Source organism: Lynx canadensis, chromosome C1 (genome assembly GCF_007474595.2).
Source record: "Lynx canadensis isolate LIC74 chromosome C1, mLynCan4.pri.v2, whole genome shotgun sequence".
NCBI lineage: Eukaryota > Metazoa > Chordata > Mammalia > Carnivora > Felidae > Lynx > Lynx canadensis.
The window spans coordinates 104,140,414-104,163,648 of record NC_044310.1 but is presented as its reverse complement, the minus strand read 5'-3'; the positions used below and the strand labels follow the sequence as shown (position 1 = coordinate 104,163,648).

The 23,235-nt window shown below is 49.6% G+C and overlaps 5 non-coding genes across 5 annotated transcripts; 3 read left to right on the top strand and 2 right to left on the bottom strand.

Moving 5' to 3' along the window:
- Positions 1 to 6,154: 6,154 nt before the first annotated feature.
- On the top strand, positions 6,155 to 6,227 carry TRNAV-CAC. Its single transcript has one exon. It is a non-coding gene; the product is annotated as a tRNA-Val (tRNA).
- A 4,561-nt stretch (positions 6,228 to 10,788) lies between these two features.
- TRNAN-GUU lies at positions 10,789 to 10,862 on the bottom strand. The gene has a single exon. It is a non-coding gene; the product is annotated as a tRNA-Asn (tRNA).
- A 532-nt stretch (positions 10,863 to 11,394) lies between these two features.
- On the top strand, positions 11,395 to 11,466 carry TRNAH-GUG. Its single transcript has one exon. It is a non-coding gene; the product is annotated as a tRNA-His (tRNA).
- A 2,129-nt stretch (positions 11,467 to 13,595) lies between these two features.
- On the top strand, positions 13,596 to 13,667 carry TRNAE-UUC. The gene has a single exon. It is a non-coding gene; the product is annotated as a tRNA-Glu (tRNA).
- A 7,652-nt stretch (positions 13,668 to 21,319) lies between these two features.
- On the bottom strand, positions 21,320 to 21,390 carry TRNAG-CCC. Its single transcript has one exon. It is a non-coding gene; the product is annotated as a tRNA-Gly (tRNA).
- Between the last annotated feature and the right edge of the window lie 1,845 nt (positions 21,391 to 23,235).

The following is a 23,235-nucleotide window of genomic DNA, read 5'->3' as shown; positions in this document are numbered from 1 at the left end:
CAGTGCCTTTGTGCCTTTGTGACAACTCAGGAATCTATCCAAAGTCCATAGTTTACATTAGGGTTCACTCTTGCAGGGTGGGTTTGGACAAACGTATCCGGAAATGTGTCCACCGTTCCGTTATAAGTATCACACAAAGTAGTTTCACTAGCCCAAACATCCTCTGCGCCCCCTCTCTGGCAACCACGAATCCTTTTCCCGTTTCCATAGTTTTGCCTTTTCCAGAAGGTCGTGTAGTTGGAATCACACAGTATGTAGCCTTTTCAGATCGGCTTGTTTCACTTACTAATACGCACTTAAGATTCCTCAATGTCCTTTGGTGGATTGGCAGCTCATTTCCTTTTAGTGCTGAAATACTACTTCATATTGTGTGTGTGTGTGTGTGTGTGTGTGTGTGTGTGTGTGTGTCACAGTTCCTTTATCCCTCCACCTGTAAGGGACATCTTGGTTGCTTCTAAGTTTTGGCAATTGTGAGTACAGCTGCCGTAGGCATCCGTGTGCGGGTTTCTGTGTGGGCATAACTTTTCAACTTGTCTGGCTAACAGGGAGCCCGGACGCTGGCTGCTATATTAAGAACATTTTTAGTTTTGTGAGAAATTGCCAGACTGCCTTCCACGGTGGCTGTACCATTTTGCGTTCTCACCAAGCAGCAAGTGAGAGCTCCTGTTGTTCCCCCATCCCCCCATCTTCGCCAGCCTTTGGTGTTGATGTGCCTCGGTTCTTTTTCATGGGGAGTAGGAGGCCAACCATGGTGTCCCGTCCCCAGGGAGTGCCTGGATTTGGGCATTGCTCTATCAATAATGTTGTGATCAGTGGATCCTCATCATCATTGTCCTCTGCATTTGTTTGACAGAGGCATTTCTTCCACAGTATGTGTGATACTTATTTAACCTCTTCCATATTGCTTTTGAAATTGAGTTGGTTTTATGATTACGAATTCCTGTACACATATTTTTGGCCACTTGTGCAGGTATTTCTACAGCGTACAGAACTGGAAGTGCAATGACTGTAGTATAGTGTTCATATGCTGCTAATTTGGGGGAAGTCCTGCAAACTTGCCTTCCACGGGAGCAGTACCAAATCACAGTCCAGTTTATCTCCCAACCTATCAATGTGCCGTTCTTCATTACCTTGCCCACACCGCAATCTTCCTGAACCCCTTACACATAAGACTTTTTTCTTTCAAGGCCCTGAAATCTCGCTCAGCATTAGATTCATTTTAGTCCACCTCGTCCGTCCCTAGCACCAGCAGCTCCTGTGTGTGTACTGATGTCTCCGCTTCCCCTGAGCTGTGATCATCGAGAGGAGGACTGTCGGGTTTTCCCTTGGCTGGTAACGAAGAACCATTCCACGTCCTGGTTGGCCAGGGTTTTCATGCACTGATCACCCAGCCCCAGCGTGGCTCTGGGCTCCTCTGAAGGCTGCCTGTGCCCATGCCTCAAGGAAGGCTTTGGAGGGAGCTCCTGGGCTCCGCTCATTACCTCCCTCATTGACTGTCACAACACTACTATCTCCTTTTACGTTCTAGTTACATCCTGCCTGTGGCTATTCCTAGTGGTGTTTCCGTTATGACGCTGATATACAATTGAGTTTAAAAAGAAATTACTAAGTAGAAGCTGTAAATCAAAGTAATGGAAACTCTTCGGTAATCGGTGATAAAGGTACATGGCTGTGGCCAGCTATGAAGTGCTGTGTTCCTTAATGAGCTTGAGAAGCATGATTTTGTCTCATTTTTATGCGATCTCCTCTGTCCCCCTTGTCACTGCAGGGGCACTCCCCTCCTGCCCTGAGGCATTAAGTAGGTGGGAGGGCCTCAGCTGTCTGCTCCACACTTTGAACATAAAAGGCACACTTGACGGGATTTGTTTTCTTTTGTTTTTGTTTTTGTTTGTTTTGGGGAGCCTCTCTAGGGAACTTCCTTGTTCAGACCATTAAAAAGAATCAAGATTTAGTAAACACTTCCGTTGGGAGATGTGACTGCATCATCCCAGGAGCCATGGAGTCTGTTTCTGGGGAGGACTAAATCGTTTGTTCTTTCTCTTCTTCATTCCGTCCATTAGTTGCCAGTGTTAAGTAGGCCTTACTTTTAACCTTCTCTTTCTTTTCAACATCAGGGAGCTGAGCCAGGAGGGGACGGCAATCTTGGTGAAGGCTTCTCAGTGCGCGCTGGCAGGCTGGCCAAACACGAGGGCTCTGGAGGCAAACTGCCTGGCCCTGAGTGCTGGCCCTCCCCGTCACAGGGCTGGGCCCCTTGGAAAGTCAGACCAGCCTTTCAGTGCCTGAGTGTCCTCACCTGCAAGCAGGGGTGCTGATAACCTACACCGTCTCGGGGTTGTTATGGGGACTAGATAGGTTATGCTCGGTACAGCACCGAGGAACTGCGTGCTGCTCACACGGTGAAGCTCGCTCTGAGAAAACTGCCAGTATCATTGTAACTAAGACTTCCGTTTTCACTTCTAACTGCACCACTGCTTGACTTTCAGCATTCCCCAGAATAAATGAGGAGTGTTAAATGGTTCCCATGGGCTCTCCGCCTCTGTATCAGTGACCAACACCTGGAAAACTGGTTGCTTGATAATTTCCATGGTGAGTTAACTGACAGGACAGTGCAGCAGGGAACTGGATCCAACTTGATCAAATTCTCGGACCTTGGACAGGCGTGATGAGTGTTCAGCTCCAGGTAGACAATCTTTTGCCCGTGCTTCTAGCAAGAGCTTTTGATATCCAGTCAGACTTACCCGGGGGGTATTAAAAGAAAACTTCAGCTATGCACAGAGAAGTTGGGGGGCCAGGGGGGGGGGGGGGGAAGAGGAAGGACATATGGAACTGTCCAAGGATTCAGACTTGAGCAGCCAAGATCCTGGAATGGGTTAAGTGAGCTCGGTGCTTGGTACAGAAGTTCCCCACAATACATTTGCAAATTAGCTATGTGCATCGAAGGGGCTTGGAAGGCCAGCAGAGTGTGGCTGAAAGAGAGTGGAATTTGCAGCACTACCGTGGTGCTTAGGGGATAAAAACTGAAGCTCAGGATTCATGGAAGAGGAGGGGCCCAAGGAACATACCAAGGTCGCAGGTAGGAGCCCCGGACGTCTGCAGCACAGCAGTGTGAGCAAACTAGCTGTAGATTGAGGCTTTCCCTGAGGGCGAACCAGCTGCAAATCAGCTTCGTCAGGATTAGAGGTGATGCGCCCCTCTGCTGCCTGCTGGGGGAGAAGGTGAAAGATCTTCAGAGAAACAACATCTCCAACCTGGCTGTCCTTCACACCACGGGTTCATCATTCAATCACAATATTCTAGGATTGTAAAGGAAGAGAAGCAAGAGAAAGAAGGCAAACCGTAGAAATTGCCTCTTGAGATCTTGAGTCTCAGATAAGAACTCAAAGCGGTAGGTTTTAGGGGAGCCTGGCTGGCTCAGTGGGTAGAGCAACGTGACTCTTGATCTCTCTGGGTTGTGAGTTTGAGCCCCACGTTGGTGTACAGGTCACTTGAATAAAATTTCTTTAAATTACTTAAAAATCAGGGGCACTTGCGTAGCTCGATCGGTTAAGCATCTGCCTTGATTTTGGCTCAGGCTCAGGTCATGATCTTAAGGTTGGTGAGATCTATGGGGCAGAACCTGCTTGGGATTCTCTCCCTCTTCCTCTTCCTCTGCCCCGAGCTTGTTCTGTCTCGCTCTCTCTCTCTCAAATAAATAAATTGAAACTTGAAAAAATATATTACTTAAAAGTTAGAAAAAAAAAGATAAAGTGGTATGATTCAGCTGTTCAGAAAATAGATGACAAGATAAAATATTTCATCAGAGAAATAGAATCTAGTTTTAAAATCACATGAAATTAAATATATGTAATAGTTGGCATTTAAAAAAGTCAGCAGGTCAGTTTAACTGCAGCTTGGACTCAATGGTAGAGAGAGTATTAACCTCAAAATTTGTAAGTAGAAAGAAACTCTCCAGACTGAAGCATACAGAGCCAAAAGGAAGAAATATTAAGAGCGTAACAAAGATAATGAGCCATGTCATGAAGTCCAAAGTCTCAGGGGTTGGAGGACCAGAAAGTGGGGCAGAAACTATATCATGGAGAATCAAAGAAAAATCATGATGGTCTCTCCAACCACATGTGCAAGAAGTTCGGTGCACTGCAAGCCAGGTAAGGACAAGAAGGTCACACCCCTAAACTGCTGAACAACCAAAGGCAGCTGAAAACAATCACAGCAGCACCCAGATTGGGGTGTGGGGAGGAGGGGACACTCCTATGACATCGTCCAAAGATTGGGAGCTGAAATCTCAGCAAAAACATGAAAAAGAAGAGCTCAATGAAGGGCCAGAGCAGTATGATTTCCAGCCACCACGTGCTGTCCCCGACCCAGTATCTTTCAAGGGTGAGTGAAGTGAAGACCTTTTCACATAAGCTAACGAAAAAGAAATGCAAAGTGCAAAAGGTAACTCTTCAGGCAGAAGTAACTGCACAGGTCACAGGGGAACTGTGCGGAAGGAAGGAAGGAAGGAAGGAAGGAAGGAAGGAGGGCAATGAATAGGTAAAATATGTGGCCAAGTCAAATAAATATGACTCTCTGAGCAATGGTAATAATGCCTATGTTTTTAAAATGTATGTTGAGGGGCGCCTGGGTGGCTCAGTTGGTCAAGTGTCCCACTTTGGCTCTGGTCATGATGTCATAGTTCACGAGTTTGAGCCCCGCGTTGGGCTCTGTGCTGACACCTCAGAGCCTGGAGCCTGCCTCGGATTCTGTGTTTCCATCTCTCTGCCCCTCCCCTGCTCACGCACTGTCACTGTCTCTGTCAAAAATAAATAAAATAGATAAGATGTATTTTGAAATAAAGTTAATGCCAATAACTCAAAAATGAGGGTAAGTGGAGTTAAGATATTCCAAGTATACAGTGCAATAATGTGATAAACGTGTAAATGCTTGTACTAACAGCCAGACTAATATATGCAACATATCCATCAACCCGGGAAGTTTCCAGGCAAATTATTTCAAAGAGGGAACCACTCTTCTCTGCTAATACTTCCTGGAAATGGAATCACCCAGGAGTATCAGATAGGTACATATAACTATGCGAGGGGCTTATCCGTATTACCGCCTAAACCATAGTTTGGATGTTTTTACTACAGAGTACTTAATCCATTCTAAACATATACAAGGGTTTGTGTATCACCTCTGTTGACGGGCATTTGGGTTGTATCCGGTTTTGCCTAGTATGAATGATGTTGCACGAACGTTGGTGTAGAAGCCTCTTTGGATGTTGGCATTCATTTTTCTGGGGGAGTGAATAGCAATATTCCTAGGTAACGGGGCAGGTCAGGTTTTTCACTGTATGAGAAACTGCCAAATATTAGGAAGTCGTTGTGCTAAATTACAGTGCAGTCAAGATCACGCAGTAATACCGTACACACTCCGATGCGGGAGGGAGAGAGGAAACCGCTTTAAAGATACCTATTTTTCTAGGCTTTTCGTCTTCACTTTGTTCCCAGTGCTGAAGGCCCCCCTGAAAGTGGCTGTGGTCACACCGAGTCTCACCACCAGCCTATTCGGGAGACTCCAAGGCAGCCCACCCAAGAATCACTCAAAACGCCAGGTAGGAAGAGACCTTCCCTCCCCAGTCGTGGCTCTGCCACTCTTCCGCTCGGTGCCACTCAACTCGGTTTCTGGCTCTTCCTTTTCATCCCTCTGGTCCGTGACCGAGATTTCACTGGAGCGTGTTGGCCGCGGACCTCCTGTCAGTGGCTTTAAAGCAGCGCAGGCAGGAGCCCGAGGGACCCCCTTCGCCCAGAGGACACCAAAGAGACTCCGCTCTGCCGGGAGGGCCGCGGGGCGGCGCAGAGCCAACGGGCTGGCGGAGGAAGAGCGCGCACCCGACGTCTGCCCTGGGGCCCCTCGTCCTAGAGGCGGACACCCTGCGTTCGGTGCGATTCCCGAGGCCAGGCCGCTGAGGGCGCTAGGGTCCCGTCCTCGGGGGCGGGGGGCGGGGCGGCGCGGGGTCCTTTGCCGGGGCCGCTTGGGGGGCGCGGGCTCCTCGCTCGCAGGGGCGCGGCTGTTTCCAGGGCCTTGGGCGGTTCGAGCGAAGTCGGCGGGCCCGATAGTTGTGGCCGAAATGCCGCTTTTGGGGGTTAGAGCCGGAGACTAGGCCGCCTGGCTCGTTTCCGTAGTGTAGTGGTTATCACGTTCGCCTCACACGCGAAAGGTCCCCGGTTCGAAACCGGGCGGAAACAGCTTGCTTCTTTTTACCACTACCCCCCCCCCAACCCCCCCCCCATCTATTGTCCTTTAAACCGCAAAAAGAACGAGGGCCGGAGTCCCACCGCCACCTGAAAGCCTTCTCAGCACTCGACCACCAGGCCTGGCCGCTGTGTGTCTGCTCCCAGTCACCTTGGAGAGCGGGCCACACCCACTTAGTCACTCCAACAAGGGCACGCAGGACGAGGCCCACTTCAGGTTACCTCTACTTCCACGCATCCGCTGGCCTGCTCATCTGGCGCCTCCGTCTGCCCCACGGGCTCACAGCGACCGTGGCTCTGAAAAGCAGCACGTTCTTCCCTGGGCGGCACACTTGCGCAACAGGTGTATGTATTTATTTGCCTGACAGAACGCAAAGAACACAAACCAGCTGCACCTGGGACCCGAGCCAAAGACGCGTAGGTGAGGCGTTTCAGGCTCCACCTAATGAGCCCATGGGGACACCAAAGGAGCCCGTCCCCGCGCCGTCATCAGGACAGCTCTGGAGCTACTTCGGAAGTCGCCAAGTAGAGGGACTCCGCCCCCCCCCCCCCCCCCCCCCCCCCGCTGAGAGCCGAGTCCGCACCTTACCCATCAGCAAACGAGGCTCAGAAAGAGAGCACGGCCTTGGCTCTGCAACACACACGGCTCCAGCTGGACTAGAGTGTGGCACAGGCCAGTCACCTTGTGGTCAGGGCCCAAGGGGTCGCTGAGGCTGGAAGAGGTGGTGAGCAGCAGGGCAAGGGCTGGGAGCCTTGTGCGGCTGCATTCAGCCCTGCGCCGCTGGGAATCGCCTCCGCTTGTGCTCTGTCCGCCTGGGAAATGTCACCTTGACTTTCAGGGTTTTCATCTGCAGGGGCCGAAGCAGGGATCCTGTGTGGGTGGATTCCCCCCGGGATCGGATCGGTGGGATGGGATTTGGATTTTTCACCGCTACTGCTCAGGTTCGATTCCAATCCAGGAGACTTTGTGGTGCTGTCTCCATACTTAGGATTTGCCTTTTCATCCCCCAAAGTCTGGTGTGCACCCAGGGACGCTTGCAGAAGTGGCTGTGCACTGAGCCCCTAAAATACGGGAGGTCAGGAGTCCGGGTCCTTGTAATGGCCAGGCTGGGAGAGGAGAGCTGGGATGAGAAGCCAGGCCAGCGGCTCCCTTCCATTCACCTCAGAAACCCAAGGTCTCACTTCAAGCGTTTTCCTCTAAAGAGAACCTGGGACTTGACTTTGTCACTCCTTTCAAACAAACAAACAAACAAACAAACTTTGAAACATACCAAAACAGTTGCCAGAATGGTCACATCCTATATCCCTCACCCAGGTGCACCAGTTAACATTTCCCCACATTTGCTTTCTCATTCTCGCTCCACATGTACAGACAGGACTTGTGCAGTCATCTCCAGATGATTGGTCCGTGGTTGCTCCTTTGCCTTGGGCAGTGTCCCGCAGAACCAGCTTCTGCAGGACCTTTCCTCCAGGGCCAGGGGAGGGCTTTGTCCTCTGGAGGAGAGCCCTCCTGTTCCTTCAGGAAGCAGACACCTGTTCCCTTCAGGCTGTAGAGAAGCTTCAGGCAGGCAGGCGGTTCGGTTCTTCGGCTCTCCTGGAGAGGGCAGGCCAGGCGTGCCCTGTGCTTGTAGGAACACGTCCAGGTTGTCGTGCCCCCAGCACCGGCTGCCCTCCGGACTCCTCCTGGTGGCTTTGGTGGGCAGTGGATCTAGGGTGAGCCTGAGCTCTCGAACCCGCCACCCGGGGAGAGACCCTTCAGGGAAGTGCAGCTGCTGCCCCCTGGATCCTCCTGCCCTCCAGGCTCTCCTGCCCTGCAGGGATCTTCAAGGGTCCTGGCCCAACAGAAGGTGAAGAATCCTTTCCCCGTGGTGGGAGGATGAGGGGGAGCGGGTGGGAAAATCTTCAAGGGGAAGGGGAAGTTTTCAAGAGCTTTCCAGGATTGTCTGCCTCGGCACTGTCAGGTAGGTGGCTGCCCTGTGATAATGGTGCTTGGTCTTATCTCGTCCTGTCCTTGAGCTTGTCCTGGCTCCACTCTGAGTCCAAGCAGACACAGGCAACCTGATTTGTGGTGTGTATTCAGTTGAGCCCCTTCCCCAAGTGGGGTAGTGACTGAGCTTCTATTTCCAGGACCCAAGGGGGGCGTGCAAGGACGCTATTGATGGGGTTTTGTCCCCCTCACCCTTTTCTTTCTCTGCCTCCGCCCTTCCTTCCTTCTCTTTCTTTTCTTTCTTTCTTTTTTTAAAGATCAAGGGTCCCATGCTCTACGGATTGAGCCAGCCAGGCACCCCTCCTACTTCCTTTCTTGCTGAATCTGTAACCCGGGAAAACAGACAAACAAAAAACCCTGTTTAGATGTAGATAAATTGCTCTCTGTGCACTCAGGTACAAGGGGAAAACATCAAGTGGATAGTAAGGATGAATCTCGAATACGTTTAAACACTTTAAAGGATTTTAATAATTTACATATAATGGCATAGAACATGTTTATATCATGTCATATTTCTAAAGAGGACTTTTTGTGTGCATCCGACTGGTTTAATAGTTGTGGCCTAAAAACTGTTTTATGTTGTCTTCCAGGTTTTCTAATAATATAGAAAATATTGGTAGATATATTCTAGTTTATACAGGTCTTGGATTTATTTTCTCTTCAAATTCCTGGTGACACTTAGCCACCTAAATTTCCTATATTGGTTTTACTGGCCCAATAAGCGCACTTCAATTCCAATAGTATTTAAGGAGTTTATACAATATGAAATTATGTGTTTCAGTACATTAAAGAGATCCTATAAGATTTGTAAATGGAGAGTAAGTCTTAGAAGTCTGGAACTCATAGTGACTTAATTATTCTTACAATATTTGGGGGTAAAGGTTTTTAGGTATCTTATATTTTTATATTCCACGTGCATTTCTCCATTATGCGTCGAGTCAATTTGCAATTTTAAGACCTACTGTTATCTTTACGTTCTTCCAATGATATTAAACTGAGTTAATTAATGTATCATCTTAGCCTAGAACTTTTCTAAATAAGAGAGAAAAAACAAAACACTTTTAATATAATGCTGCTGCACATATTTAGACATCATATAGAGTAGCTGTGGGCAACAGGTTCAGAGGAGGTGTGGGGACCTTGAGGAGATATTGGTGAGGGTGAAAAACACATGCAACGTCTGCTCCAGGAAGTAAAGCGCTGTCAGGGAATGGTAGGGCAACTTTAAAAGATATGAGTGATCAGAGTTCCTGAAAAGACTGGGACTGGGGGTAAAGAAGCAATTTTTGAGGAGACAACAACAGAAGGACTTCCAATCATTATAATGTTTGTAAACCCACCGATCCAAGGAGCCGAATGAACATGACGAATGAGCACAAGAGACAGGAAGAAAACCGTATCTAGTCACATCATAATTGTATTGCTCAAACCCATGGAAAAAGAAGGCAAAAACAAAAACAACTGTGCAGAAGCACCCAGAGGAAAAAGACATGGTACGTACAGAACACAAAAGTAAACGTGATGTCAGTTTTCTCCCCGGAAGCGGTGCAAGTGAGAAGGCAATGGAGCAGCATCAAAGTCAAGGTGGAATTCTATGCCTCCCCTCCAAAAAAGGCTTTCAGAAATGAAGGTGAGTGACATTGGAAGACATACAAATGCTGAAAGACTACATCACCAGCAGACCCACACCACAAGAAATGTTAAATCCTCCAGGAAGGACACTGATACCAGATGGGAATCTGCATGTAGCCAAACGGATAAAGGACAACAGAATGGTAACCGCATGGGGAAAAATTTATATATATATATATATATATATATATATATATGAATATATTACATATACACACATACATATATATACATACATACGCACACATGTATACGTATATATACATATATGTGCACCCACACACATATGGTTTTTAAATTATTATTTAAATCTCTGAAAAAAACATGGAGCAGATGAAACGAAAGTGATAACGATGGGTTTTGGGCTTTCTAACATGCAAAGTGAAACGCGTGATAGCTGCAGCCTAAAGGTGGGCAGGGGAGTAATGGGAAGAGGCATGGGATCACTTGGAGGGAAGCTGGCAAGTTACAGATGTATATGTTATGAAGCCCCAAGCAGTAGCTGAAATAACAAAAGAAAGAGTGACAGCCGATAAGCCCATGGGGCGGGGAAGTCGGATCATACAAAAACCATGTAAACGCTATGTTATTAGAGCAATTGCTCTTCTAGGACTCTACCCTGTAGAAATGTTGGTACAAGTGACCAAAGATGTGTACAAGAATGAGGACTAAAGCAGTGTTTGTAACCATAAAATTCTAGAACCAACTTAATGTAAAGAATCTAAGGAAGGGGCTAAATAAATACTAGCACAGACAAAGGGTGGAAGAAACTGCATTGTTGGAAGGCATTCAGAGGGTTCTACTCTTTCGAGGACTTCTGGATTCCCAGCGACCGGTTCTCCTCCAGACCTCTCCCGCTCTCATCCGTGAGGACCTTAGGTCCTCTGGCTGTGCGCGAGTGCCAAACGCTTTCTACGTTCTAGAAAAGAACTACCTCGTCCCTGGGTGGGCTCGAACCACCAACCTTTCGGTTAACAGCCGAACGCGCTAACCGATTGCGCCACAGAGACCTTCGGGAGAGGAGGCCCCGCCCACAGCCCGATAGAGAGCACGCAAGGCCCTCAACGCTAGGAGGAGCCACCCGCCTGCTGTCTGAGGCCAGCGGCGCCTGAGGGAAGCTGAACGCCGCTGGGCTCCCCGGACGGCTCTTCCCTTTTGTTCCGCCTTCACCCGGCCTTCGGCGGGGCCGCTGCGGCTCCCCTCGGCTGCGGTCGCTGTGGGGGAAGCTGGAGAGCCGGCGGGGTGGGGCGTGGTCCAAAGGGGCAAACGCCAAGAGAGAAGCGGGAAAAGAGAAGCGGGGGAGGCGTGGACGCGGACCACGAGACTTCCTAGGGCGCCTGTGCAGAGCCACCAGCCCAATCCGGGGACAAGGAGAATGGTTTTTGATGGTTTTTCTTCCTCGCGTGTCAGAATGGAGAAGAAGGGAAGGAGAATCCAAGGGCGGCCCGCAGTTGTCCGGGAACAAAGCAGCGCGGAAACTGGAATGACTTTGCGGCAAAAGTGCTCGAGCGCCGGCCGGGCTTGTCATCGGGCTGGTGGCGCGCCGTGATCGTATAGTGGTTAGTACTCTGCGTTGTGGCCGCAGCAACCTCGGTTCGAATCCGAGTCACGGCAGTATCTGGGGCACTCGCCGTTCCTCTCTTTTTACTTTGGGTTTCAACCTGCCCGGCTGCGCCCCTTACCTGGGGGACAGAGAGGGCCCCGTGCTTTCCGCTGGCCACCCCGCGCCACCACGTCTTCACCCGAAGGGAAGGGAAGGAAAGGAAAACTCGCCACAGCACTAACCTGGCGACCTTCTCCGTTCCGTTGGACTCTGACCTCAAGTCAAATCAACTAAAGGGCTCATCTCCAGCGCCGCTCCAAAATGGCACAGTCCTCGATGCCCTCTACCTGTCCAGCAAGGAGCCTCATATGGTGGGCTCTAGTTGCTGCCAAACGGCGTCTCTGTGGCCCTCAAAATCTAAAGGGCCTGAAAGACCACACAAAAGGTTCCATCACCTAGGTGACACCTCCTCCATAGACCTGTTTGTCGGCTTGAACCTTGGCCCCTGCGAATCAACCTCTGCCTCCTCGGACTTTTTCCATTCTTGGCTCTCTATGATCCTCCTTAACCGTCCTCACGGTGAGCTCCCTCGTTACTTGCGGTGCGCTCGCAAGGCTTTTAAATGCCTTCGGGCAGCCGCTTTCCACGCCAAAGGGTATTCATCGGGATACCACCTGGAGTTGTGGTCGTGCCACATCTTTGTCAAGAGGGGGGGTGTCCCTCTCTTTATCATGTTGCCGTGCTGCTGGGAGTAGTGCTATCTCAATGTGACTTTAGTATCCATTTCTCTGAGGGCTGAAAATATTGAGCACTCTTTTACGTGCTACGTCGGCCTTGTGTATCTTCTTTTCCCGAGGATCTGTTTCATGTCTTTTACCCATCTAAAACACTTGAGTTGTTTGATTTTTTCTTTTAATTAGCAGTTTGGGGGAGCTCCTCACACATTATAATGACAGGTTAGGGGGTTTGTATGCTTTCTCCCTTGCTTGCTTGCTTGCTTGCTTGTTTTGTCAGATGGGTTTTGTGAGCACCTTCTCCCTGTCTGTCGCTTGCTGTTTTCATCGTCTTCCTGGGGTCTTTGGATGAGAAGATATGGTTAATGTTGATGAAGTCTAGGTTATCATGTCTTTTCTTTTAGACGTATTTTCCCCCTGGGTCTTGTTTACTAAATCTTTGCCTACCACCTAGTCACAAAGTGTCCTCAAAAAGTGCTTTATACCTTTACCTTTTATGTTTTATGAGGCACCTCCAATTAACATTTGTGTGTACTGTGAGGTGGAAATAAAGCTGTTTCCCTCTCCCCCCCCCCCATATTGAACCTATTTCCTTTCTCCGTTGAACTGCTCTTCTTGAAAACGAATTCACCAGGTCAGCTGTGGGTCCATTTGTCTGTGTGTGTCTCCCGATGCCACTGGTACATTGCACGGTACTATAGGGGCTCAGAGTAAGTCTTCAAGTCCGGTAGCGTAAGCCACACCACCCACACAACCACCCGTTTTGTTCTTTTTCACACAGCAATACACTTGACACGTGTAACAACTCATGTAACCAACACGCAGGTCCAGACATGCCGGTCACTTTATCCCGCTCACTTCCGTGTGGGACACAGGATTCCCCCCCCCCCCCCCCAGACGTAGCGGTTACCCCCCGGTGGTCAAAGATCCTCTGATGTACCCCACCCTCCGGGGAGAAGGAATCTCCAGTTGTCTGCGGGGCCGCTGAACAGGCCAAATGTCCGGTGGGCACGCTGCAGGGGGAGCAGGCTGTAGGGCGGGGCGGGACCCGGAATCCAGTCGTTCAGGGCCGCCGGGTCTTCCTTGAAAGCCGTCTCGGTCCGCGCGCCGCCTCCGTCGCTGTCCCTCGGAGTCCTTTGGGGGATGTTGAGGACCGCGGGGTCTCACGCCGGGCGGGGTCCGCCCCTCGCGCCTCCTCACGGCGACCTCGCATCCGCACGCGGCCGCCTCGCGAAGGCGAGACTCCCGGGCAGCTCTGAGGTGCGGCCCGGACCCGGCCACTTGTGGACCTGCCAGCCCTCGGCGTCTCCTGCGGGCTCTTGCTTTGGAGAGAGCGGGGAGGGAAGGTCCTTAGGGAAGGACTCCTGGGAGGACGGATGAGCTCCCAGAAAGCCCGAGGCCTTCCAGAGCGCAGGGGGAAGCTGTCACTCTGGTGGGAAGCAAGGAGAAGGAAGGGCTCCGTCGGTTCCCTGGTGGTCTAGTGGCTAGGATTCGGCGCTTTCACCGCCGCGGCCCGGGTTCGATTCCCGGTCAGGGAAGCGGGGCTTTTTTTTTTTTTTTTTGGCTTTTGGTTTTGTAGGTTGGTTGTTGGGCTTTGGTTTTTTGGTTTTTTTGGTGCCCCAATCTTCCTTTCATCCCCGGAGCTGTGCTGGCCGTCATCTGCGCTGCGCACCGCACCGACTCTTCCTTCACCTTCAGCGCTCCGGGGAAAGGACGCCAGGCCGCTCTACACGGCGCACTGTGCTTGCTGGGCTCCAAGTCAGCCGCCCCCAGGAGTGGCCTCAGAGGGCGACTAAGCATCTGGCTTGGGTTCACACTGTCGTGCAGAGGTTCAGATTCCTGTGGGGCCGCCCCAGGGACGCAGATCCGACCGAGTTCTGGAGGCCAAGCACGTCGCGGTGTTGCTGTGGACCCCTGGACACCGGCTGGTGGGCCGAGCCTCTCAGCTCAGTCCGCGCATAAAAGGCTTACTTGGCGTTTGGGAGAGGTGCCTGGACGCGATACCCTCCCGGCCTGAGAGGCAGGGGAGGGGAGCGGTGGGAGGGGAACGGGTCCTCCTGGAAGGCTGTCCCATTCGCAGACTAAGCGGTCTAGCGAGGTGATGTTAAGTGACCCAACAAAGGCAGCATGTCAAGTGCGCACAAAATGGAAAACTGTTGTCGCTGCCGTAAGCCGGGGTAGGAGTGAGCATCAACACCAGGATGTCAAAACGATGACGTCACAGTCAAATCCGTTTCTACAAGGGCTGTTGCATTTAACGCCCCCGTAGACTCTATACGCCAGGCCCTGGGCACGTTTTCCTTTTTCCCTTCGATACCGGCTCCGAAGACCTGTTGGGGTACGTGCGATGTCCACTGTGAGGCACGAGGAGAGCGAGCGAGGGCAGGGGGAGTTGCTGCGGACCTGGACTGCAGAGGCGGCAGCGCAGGGGCCGCGGGTCGGTGGGTGTGGAGCCGCTGCTGAGAGACCGACCGCTTAAGGGGGTGGGGTGGGGGGCGGCTAGCGGGCAAGGGGTGGGAGCGGGGAGGTGGAGGGAGTCGCCTGAACTCTTTGGGGAGAGTGGTTTGGAAGAAGGGCGAGGGTTGGGGGGAGGGGGAGGGCGGTGACCCTGAGCGAACCAAGCGGGGACCGAAGTGTGCAGTGTGCTTGGCGAGCCCACGCTCACACCATAGGGGAGAATCGTGGCCCCGAAGGTGGTCTTCCCGGAGCCGAGGCTCGGCTGTGGCCCTCCCGTTGTCCTGGCGCCTGCGGTGCCCTCAAGCGCAGCGAACTCAGCTGCGCCCCGCCTGTTGGTGGGGGACCGCTTTCGGTGGTCTCTCCATGTTCTCCCCCTGCTCTCTTAGGTGGTAGGACTACTTCCCTTGCTCCCGTGCCGGCCCGCCGGAGACGCTGTCCTCGAAGCCGGAGAAAATTGTCCCGTGCCTCTTTCTACCCCTCTTTCTTTAGCACCGACATTGCGCGGGGTCCAGAGAGCCCTTCGGGAAACCTTGGGGCTCACGTCCTCCCTCCCTCCCTCCCCTCCCCCACAGGCCTATACAGGGGCAGGGGGTCCCAGAATCCCTTAACCCGGTAGGTGGGGTTTTTTTGTCTTTTGTTTTTGTTTTGTTTTGGTTTGGTTTTTTGACCCTGTGTACTTTGTGGCTCTTTCTCCGTAGCGTTGTCAAACCGAGGGCCAGAATTACCTTCTCTCCCTTTTGTTTGTACTCACACCCCGGGCTCATGCGCAGGGTGGCATCAAGTGACCGCTTTTTAAGAGACTGCCTGGACGAAACATGGATGGTGTGTTGGAGGTGCAGAATATAACCTGGTGGGCAAGAGGCACCGCATGGTTCTCACGGGCTTCCCTTCTCTAGCGTGTCACTCCAAGAGGTGCGGGATTTTTAAATTCATCCCTACCATCTGGGTGATGCTGAAGGCATAGTTTTCAAAGTCAGAAAATACAATCTATTTCATGTTGGTTTAAGAGGTGCTTTTGGTGTGTGTGTGTGTGTGTGTGTGTGTGTGTGTGTGTGTGTGTGTGTTTCCTTAAGCTCAGTTGGTACCTTTAAAAACATAGAGCCTAAAGGCAGATGGCAAGCTTGCAGGTGCCAGCACAAAAAGTGAAAATAGAGGCATCAAAGCTCCTTACGTTCCTAGGTGGATTGCCAAGATAGCTTCTTTTGTCTTCTGTTTGGGGACCTTGAGAGCGAGGAACACGGAAGACACAGATGCTTTCAGTCCCAGGCTCACTTGAGAAGTATTAGAGGAGGTCCCCACTACATTAAGGTGGGACCCTAAAGTCCTAAGCCCTTGGGGGTAGGAGTGATGCCATGTAGTCCTGCTGCATCACTCCTACCCCCGCAAGTCCCGGGGCTCTTTGGACAAGGAAGGCAGCCTTGGCTCTACAAGCAGTATAAGGAAAAGGAAAGTTTAAAAAGCCCATGAGAATGAATGAATGAATGAATGAATGAGCAAGCAAGCAAGCGGCGGCTGGCTGGCTCACTGGGTAGGGCAGGTGACTCCTGATCCTCGGGGTTGTAAGTTACGGCCCCACAGAGATTACTTGAAAATAAAATCTTTAAAAGTACAATAAAATAAGGGCATCTGGGTGGCTCGGTCAGTTGAGCGTCCGACTTTGGCTCAGGTCATGATCTCACAGTTTGTTGGTTCAAGCCTCATGTCTTTCTTTGCACTGACAGTGTGAGAAGCCTGGTTAGTATTCTCTCTGTCTCTGTCTCTGTCTCTGTCTCTGTCTCTCTCTCAAAAATGAATACACATTTAAAAACAAAATAAAATAGAATAAAATAAAAGGCCCATGAGGAAACTGTGGCCATGGGCCTGACCTCTAGTGGATTTAGCCTTGAGTACACATAGCCTGGGTAGTCTGGGAAGCCTTAGGACGCCAAGTTGGTGTGGTCTGTTCCCTAGCCAGTAACAAACCCCAAGGGCCTGCCACAGGGGAATATATTCAAAGGAGAACGTACTCATCCGAGGGCTGTAGAGGGCTATAGAGGTACCCACCTTCCAATAACACTTCCAGAGAATCAGCTAGCATCTAGAACTCAGTTATAAGACATAAGAACAAAATCTCATGGATCTAGAATTTTAGAGATGCTTCTATCAATCCTCGTATCAAATCAGACATGAAGATGGAAATTAGGAAATATTCTGAGTCAAACAAAACTGAAAATACTGCATCTCCTGCACAAGGTGTGGTGAAACCACTCTTCAGGGGACAATACACAGCCTTAAGTGTAAATCGAGACAGTTAGGGCTGATTGCCAATGAGCTAAATCTCCATCTCAAAGAGTTACAGAAAGAATAACAACAACAAGGGCAGGTAGGAGTAGAAATTATATACAAAAGCAGGACTTTGAAAATAAGAAACAAAGCTAAAAAATAAATACAAAGAAAAAAGAAAATTCGAAATAAATATACAAAAGAGAAAAGTCAATGGTTGGATCTTTGAAAAACACTACTCTGCTAAAACTGGGAGGAGGGAAGAAGGAAGTCACTACTACTGAACTGGTAGACTTAAGGAAACAATAAATGGATATTATAAACACATATATACCAACCAATTAAAAGACTTAAGGGAAATGTATGTCTTGTAGTAATGATTTGCGCGGAGGGCGGGGGGGAGGACTAGTCCTACAACCTTAAAAAAAAATTTTTTTTTAGAATTCAAAAATCTTCCTGCAAAGAAAGCTGAAGGACCAAAAAAGTTCATTCGAAAAAATGACTCCAAAGCCCAGAAATTTTAAAAGCGTCAAAAGATGGCAGAATTCCCCCAACTTATTTTTTTTTTTAATTTTTTTTTTCAACGTTTATTTATTTTTGGGACAGAGAGAGACAGAGCATGAACGGGGGAGGGGCAGAGAGAGAGGGAGACACAGAATCGGAAACAGGCTCCAGGCTCTGAGCCATCAGCCCAGAGCCTGACGCAGGGCTCGAACTCCCGGACCGCGAGATCGTGACCTGGCTGAAGTCGGACGCTTAACCGACTGCGCCACCCAGGCGCCCCTCCCCCAACTTATTTTTATGAGTTTGGATTGAAACCAAAAACTTCCCAAAAGGCAACATGAAAAACAGAATTACAGGCCTGACTTATTGCTGAGTATATATAGCTACAAACATTCTTCAAAATATTGAATCTAGCTAGCTAGCTATCTAATGTTTATTTTTGAGAGAGAGAGAGAGAGAGAGAGAGAGAGAGAAAACACGGGTGGGGGGAGGGGCAGAGAGAGAGGGAGACACAGAAGGCACAGAGCCCGAGCAGGGCTGGAACCCACCAACCCTGAGATCATGAGCTGAGCTGAAGTCGGACGCTTAACCAACTGAGCCACCCTGGACTCCCTGATTCCAGATGTATATTTAAAAATATGTTATGACAAAAATTGGTCTTAATCTAGGAAAACAGTTGATAATCATTAGAAAATAAATTAAGGGGCACTTGGGTGGCTCAGTCAGTTAAGTGCCCCACTCTTGATTTCAGCTCAGGTCATGATCTCAGGGTTTGTAACATAGAACCCGAGTTGGTCTCTGTGCTCACAACTCGCAGTGCTGAGCCTGGTTGGGATTCTCTCTCTCCCTCTCTCTCTCTCTGCCCTTCCCCTGCTCCCATGTGTTCCTGTTCAACCGCTCTCTGTCTGTCTGTCTGTCTCTCTCTCTCTCTCTCTCACTCTCTCTCAAAATAAATAAACTTAAAAAGAAAATAAATTAATTCATCATATTAGCAACTTAAAGGAGGAAAATCATAATCACTAAAACACAGAAAAGGTGTTTGAAGAAATTCATTATCAGTTTATGATTTTTAAAAACCTCTTAGCCTAACAGGAACAGAAGAGAACAGCCCTAATCTGCTTAAGGGTAGCTTCCAAACCAAAAACAAACAAAACACCTTCAGCACGCATTACAGTTGATGATAAAATACTGATCTGTCCTCCCCCACCCACCCCCCCCTTACCCGGTCAGGAACCATCAGAAAGCAGACGAATAGGCCACCTTGACCATTTCTCTTCACCACTGTCGTGGAGATCTTAGCCAGTGAGAAAAGGCAAGAAAAATGATGAGAAATGAAAAATGAATACTATCATTATTGGCATACATGAAATAAACTGCTGGAACTATAAAGAGAATTGAGTGTATTTTTGGTACATACACAAAATCAGAGAAAGGGGGCTATGATGAGGATTCAGAAAACGAAGGTATTGAAAACAGTATCAATGTTCAATGATCATAGCATATCATAATTCAATCCCAGGTACTGGGGTGGCGGGGGGTGGGGGAATATGATCCCTACCTCCACCATAACCCAAATCATTTCAATGTGGACCGGACACCGAAATGTGAAATGAACTCACAAGTGATTCCAGTTGCTATTAACGTAGCAGCGTATTCCTGTGATCTCAAATCTCAAGGGTAAGCAAGGATTTAAGAAATAAGACAAAAAGATGAATTCTTAGTGACGAGGCTGATCAAGTGGACTACCTCAAGAATCTCTGCTCACCAAAGCACAGAATCAAGGGTAAAAAGTCAAGTCACAATTTGAGCGAATATACTTGGCAGCCAAAGAGATTTAATGACTGCTTGCAAAACAAGAGGAAAAAGATCGACCTATAGAAAAGTCACCACGGTGGTGGGTGGGGGGAAACCTTATGGGAGAAAATTCAAGTGGCTAACAAACGTGTAACGGTGCTCCAATTCATAACCAGTAAGGGCTTTACAAAGGAAACCCCAATGAGAGAACATTACAGACAGGCAAATAACACCACTACTAATTAAATGGGGGTAGGGGACTAGGGAGAAGGTTCTGACCTGGTAAAGCATGGGAGTAAAGGGCTAATACTATTTTACTTCTTCATCTGTGTGCGGGTTACACAGGTGTGTGCATTACAATCAGTTGTTATGCTGTACACGCAGATTCTGTGCATTTTATGTATCTTACAATTTTTCAACACCCCTCCTCACACACACCCTGATGAATCCTATGAACAGAGAGAAGGTGGTTGAGATTCCAAGATTTTGTTTCACGAAGAAAGGTGAAACCACATGCCTCCAAGGACATCCCTATGCAGACCAGATCCATGAAATTGAGTTTTGGGTTGATGTGAAGTCAAAGAGTACTCTCCCAGAACCAACCGTGATGGAAAATAATCTGTGAAGGCTAAATGCCTTTAGTTGTGTCATTTGAACACTCTGAAAAGGCTGTAGGCGGGAGCCATAACCTTTCAGATCTCTCCTCTGCTGTCTCATTGCTTAATTCACAACCCACAGCTCCTTTTTTCTCCTCTCCTTTAAGCTCTCCAAAATATTCTCTTGCAGTCCTGCCCTTGTGGGGTCTCCTCCCCCCCCCCCCCCCCGCGCCTTTCCTATATCTTCTTCATTGAAGATGGAGGCAAGAAGAGGGGGAGGAGGAGGAGACCGCCTGAAAACGGAACAAGTTTCTCACAGGCCCGGGAGAGGGTAAGGCAGGGAGGCAGGCTTTAACATCTTTACTCCATCCAGCAGGTAAGTCATCAGTTTCCTTTATGTAAATCAGAACTCCTCCTCCCTCCCCAGGCCCCACCCTTAGACCCTCATTCCTGTTGACAGAGAAAATTGTGTGTCACAGCTCAGAATTTATTCGTTAAAGTTTCAGATTTCCAAGAATCTAAAAATAAATTAATGACTAAAACGACTTCGATGGTTCCAACACAGTATGGCCATCGTTCTGCCCTCAGAAGTAGAAAGACAGCCTCAGAATAACAAAACTCTTGAAATTGAATAAATCAAGTTTAGTTTTAAAACGGAAAGGGCGGGGGGAACTCCTCCCCCCCCCAAATCTTCGATTTTAAGCTACTGTTAGAGGAATCCGCCAGAGATTTTTCGGATGAAAATTAATCACCCGCAGTCTCCAACGCAGTCACGCACTTAGTACCCTCAAATGGGAATCCTTTCGAAGGAGCGTCCAAGAGGTAGAAAACAAACCCGGATCAACAGTTCCCAGAGTCTTCAGTTCTTTTTCCCTTATTAAAAGTCTACTTTTCGGGCTAACACCTGTTGGGGCGCACTGCCAGGCACGCGGCATCCTCGCCGGAACGGCCACGCGCCCGCGGGACGCGCGCAGGCGGCGGCGGCTGATGACCTGAACCAACGCGTTTACAGCAGCTCCACGCGGGTCCACGCGGGTTCCTCCCTACCAGCCTCCACCTTTATTCAGGCTCAAGGGTGTCTGCAGGGCCCCGCGACTGCTGTCCTCCCGAGACACTTTGGTGTCTCGATCCTCGCTCTGCACTGAGACGTGGCCCGGCGGCCAACCCAAGGCCCAGCACGGGCATCGGTGACCTGGTGGCTCTTTGGGTTCCGCGGCTCCCCCAGGGCGAGGCTGAAGGTAACTGTGGTCTTAGATCCAAAGAGTCTAAACCGCAGACCCCGCGGTGTCACCTGCGGGGGGCGGGGGGCGGGGGGAAGAAAGGTACCAACCCGGGAGCGAGCTGGTCGCCGCGCGGCACGCCAAATGCACTTACGCATTTAGGCACAACCCCAGTGTAGGTCGACTGCTTAGTCAAGCTTTCTGCTCAGAAGCCACCCTGCGGAGTTTGGTTCTCATTTTCCTACTCCCGGAAGCCAGAATCACGAGATGCTCGGACTTGCCTTGTGCAACAGGTAAAGCAAAGAGGAGGCGCCTCCTGAAACGAGGGGGCGCGGCCAAAAGGAAAACAGGGCAGGATGCATTGGCCGGGAATCGAACCCGGGTCTCCCGCGTGGGAGGCGAGAATTCTACCACTGAACCACCAATGCTTCGCTCCGGGCCAGGTGCGTGATGGGTCTGTGGAAACAACCTCCAGAGCGACTCCCAGCTAGGGCGCCGGGCGATTTCAAAGGTTCCAGAACAGGTTTACGCGGTCGTCTTTGCAGCACGGAGCTAAGTCACCCACAGGCACTCGAAGCAAAGGCTTCAGAAGGAGACTTCCATCCAACACAATTTCAAAATAAACTGTTTCGTCGGCTCACACCACGACTCTGAGAAAGGCTCTTCCCGACTGGCCAACAGACCCCGGCAGGAAAACGCCGGAAAGTCATCCAGACCCCTTGATGATGACCCTGAACCTTCCACCGTCAACCTCCAACATGTCACCCTAGACAGTCTGAGAAAGTAATGTGACTTGCCAGCTTAGGCAAGTAAAATTCTAACTCGGGGAAGAAATAAGAAGCAGAAGTCGACTGGCAGTAGGAGGAAAGGGTCGAATCTGAACGCTTTTCTGAAAGCTCTGTCCTGTGAAAGCAACTTTCTGCTTCTGTACTATGTTGGGAGCGCTTCTGTGCTGTTTACCTGGATGCTTTCATTTTGTGGCTTCCCATTCCTAGGCTTTTGTTCTATGCTGGGGGCGCTTCCACCCTGTTTACCTAATCTTGGCTGCTTTCACCCTAAACCTTTTAACCCAGTAATGCAAGCTCAGGGAATTCCTAAACTTATACCCCACAAGTATGTCCATGTGTGTATTTGTGAAGGAGAGGAGAGAGAAAGTTTCCCAATTTGCTTCTCTCTCTCTCATTGTCTAACATCCTTAGAATATAGAGTATACTAGGACACCATGATACCCCTTGATCTTTTGTTCACATACACAACTTAGGTTTCCCATGAATATGAATAATTTTCTTATGAAAAATGTCAAAATCTGGGTGCCTGGGTGGCTCAGTCAGTTAAGTGTCTGACTCTTGGTTTCAGGTCATGATCTCACAGGTTGTGAGTTTGAGCCTGGCATCAGGATCTGTGCTGACAGTGTAGAGCCTGCTTGGGATTCTCTCTCTCTGCCCCTACCGCGGTCATGATCTCTCTCAAAATAAATAAACTTAAAAAGTTTTTAAAAATGTCAAAATAAAAGTGGACATATCACACACTCAATTCAGATACTCAGGAAAGTATTTCCAAAAAAAAAAAAAAAAAAGCCTTCTGAATGGAGACCTGTAGAATGAAATGAATTGGAAGAACAAAGAGGGCATTGTGGGAAACCATTCCCTTGGGGAGGGAAGCCAGCACCTGGAGGTGAGATCCTTCCTGACCTGTCAAGCACTTCACTGTTGCCAGTCCTGAGAATCAGCAAGAGATATTTAGATGATGAGGATGGGCAGAGGTAGAGTACATGTCATATAGGTATCAAGACACTATAGTGAAGGAATCTGAGGACATGGGTGGCTTTAGGTTACAGATATGCCCAGATTTAGGCTGTGGAAGGGTCACTCATGATGCAGTGTGGCAAATGGATGGGAGTAAACTAGACTGGCTCTAAGGTCGCTGGATCTGGTTGTATTAAATGAGGAAGGAGCTGATGGATGGAAGGGTGCACTCATAAAGTGGCAGTAAGCCAGCGGTGAACCCAGTAAAGTTAGGGACTATCTACTGATGATACTCGACATGCATTTGCATGCCAAGAGGGTGAGAGAGTACATCCCAAGAGGGCAGCAAGATCTGGTTTGGGCAACAGAATGGGTGGTGGTGGGAGTATATGTTCCTGAGGGCAGGAACTGATTTGGCTGTTGTTTTGATGATTGACTAAAACACTCAAGATAATGCACTGCTACATTTTGGGACACACTGTGCCTGGGTCTGATCTTAGAGGTACAGAGGGTGGTGTGTGATGCTGA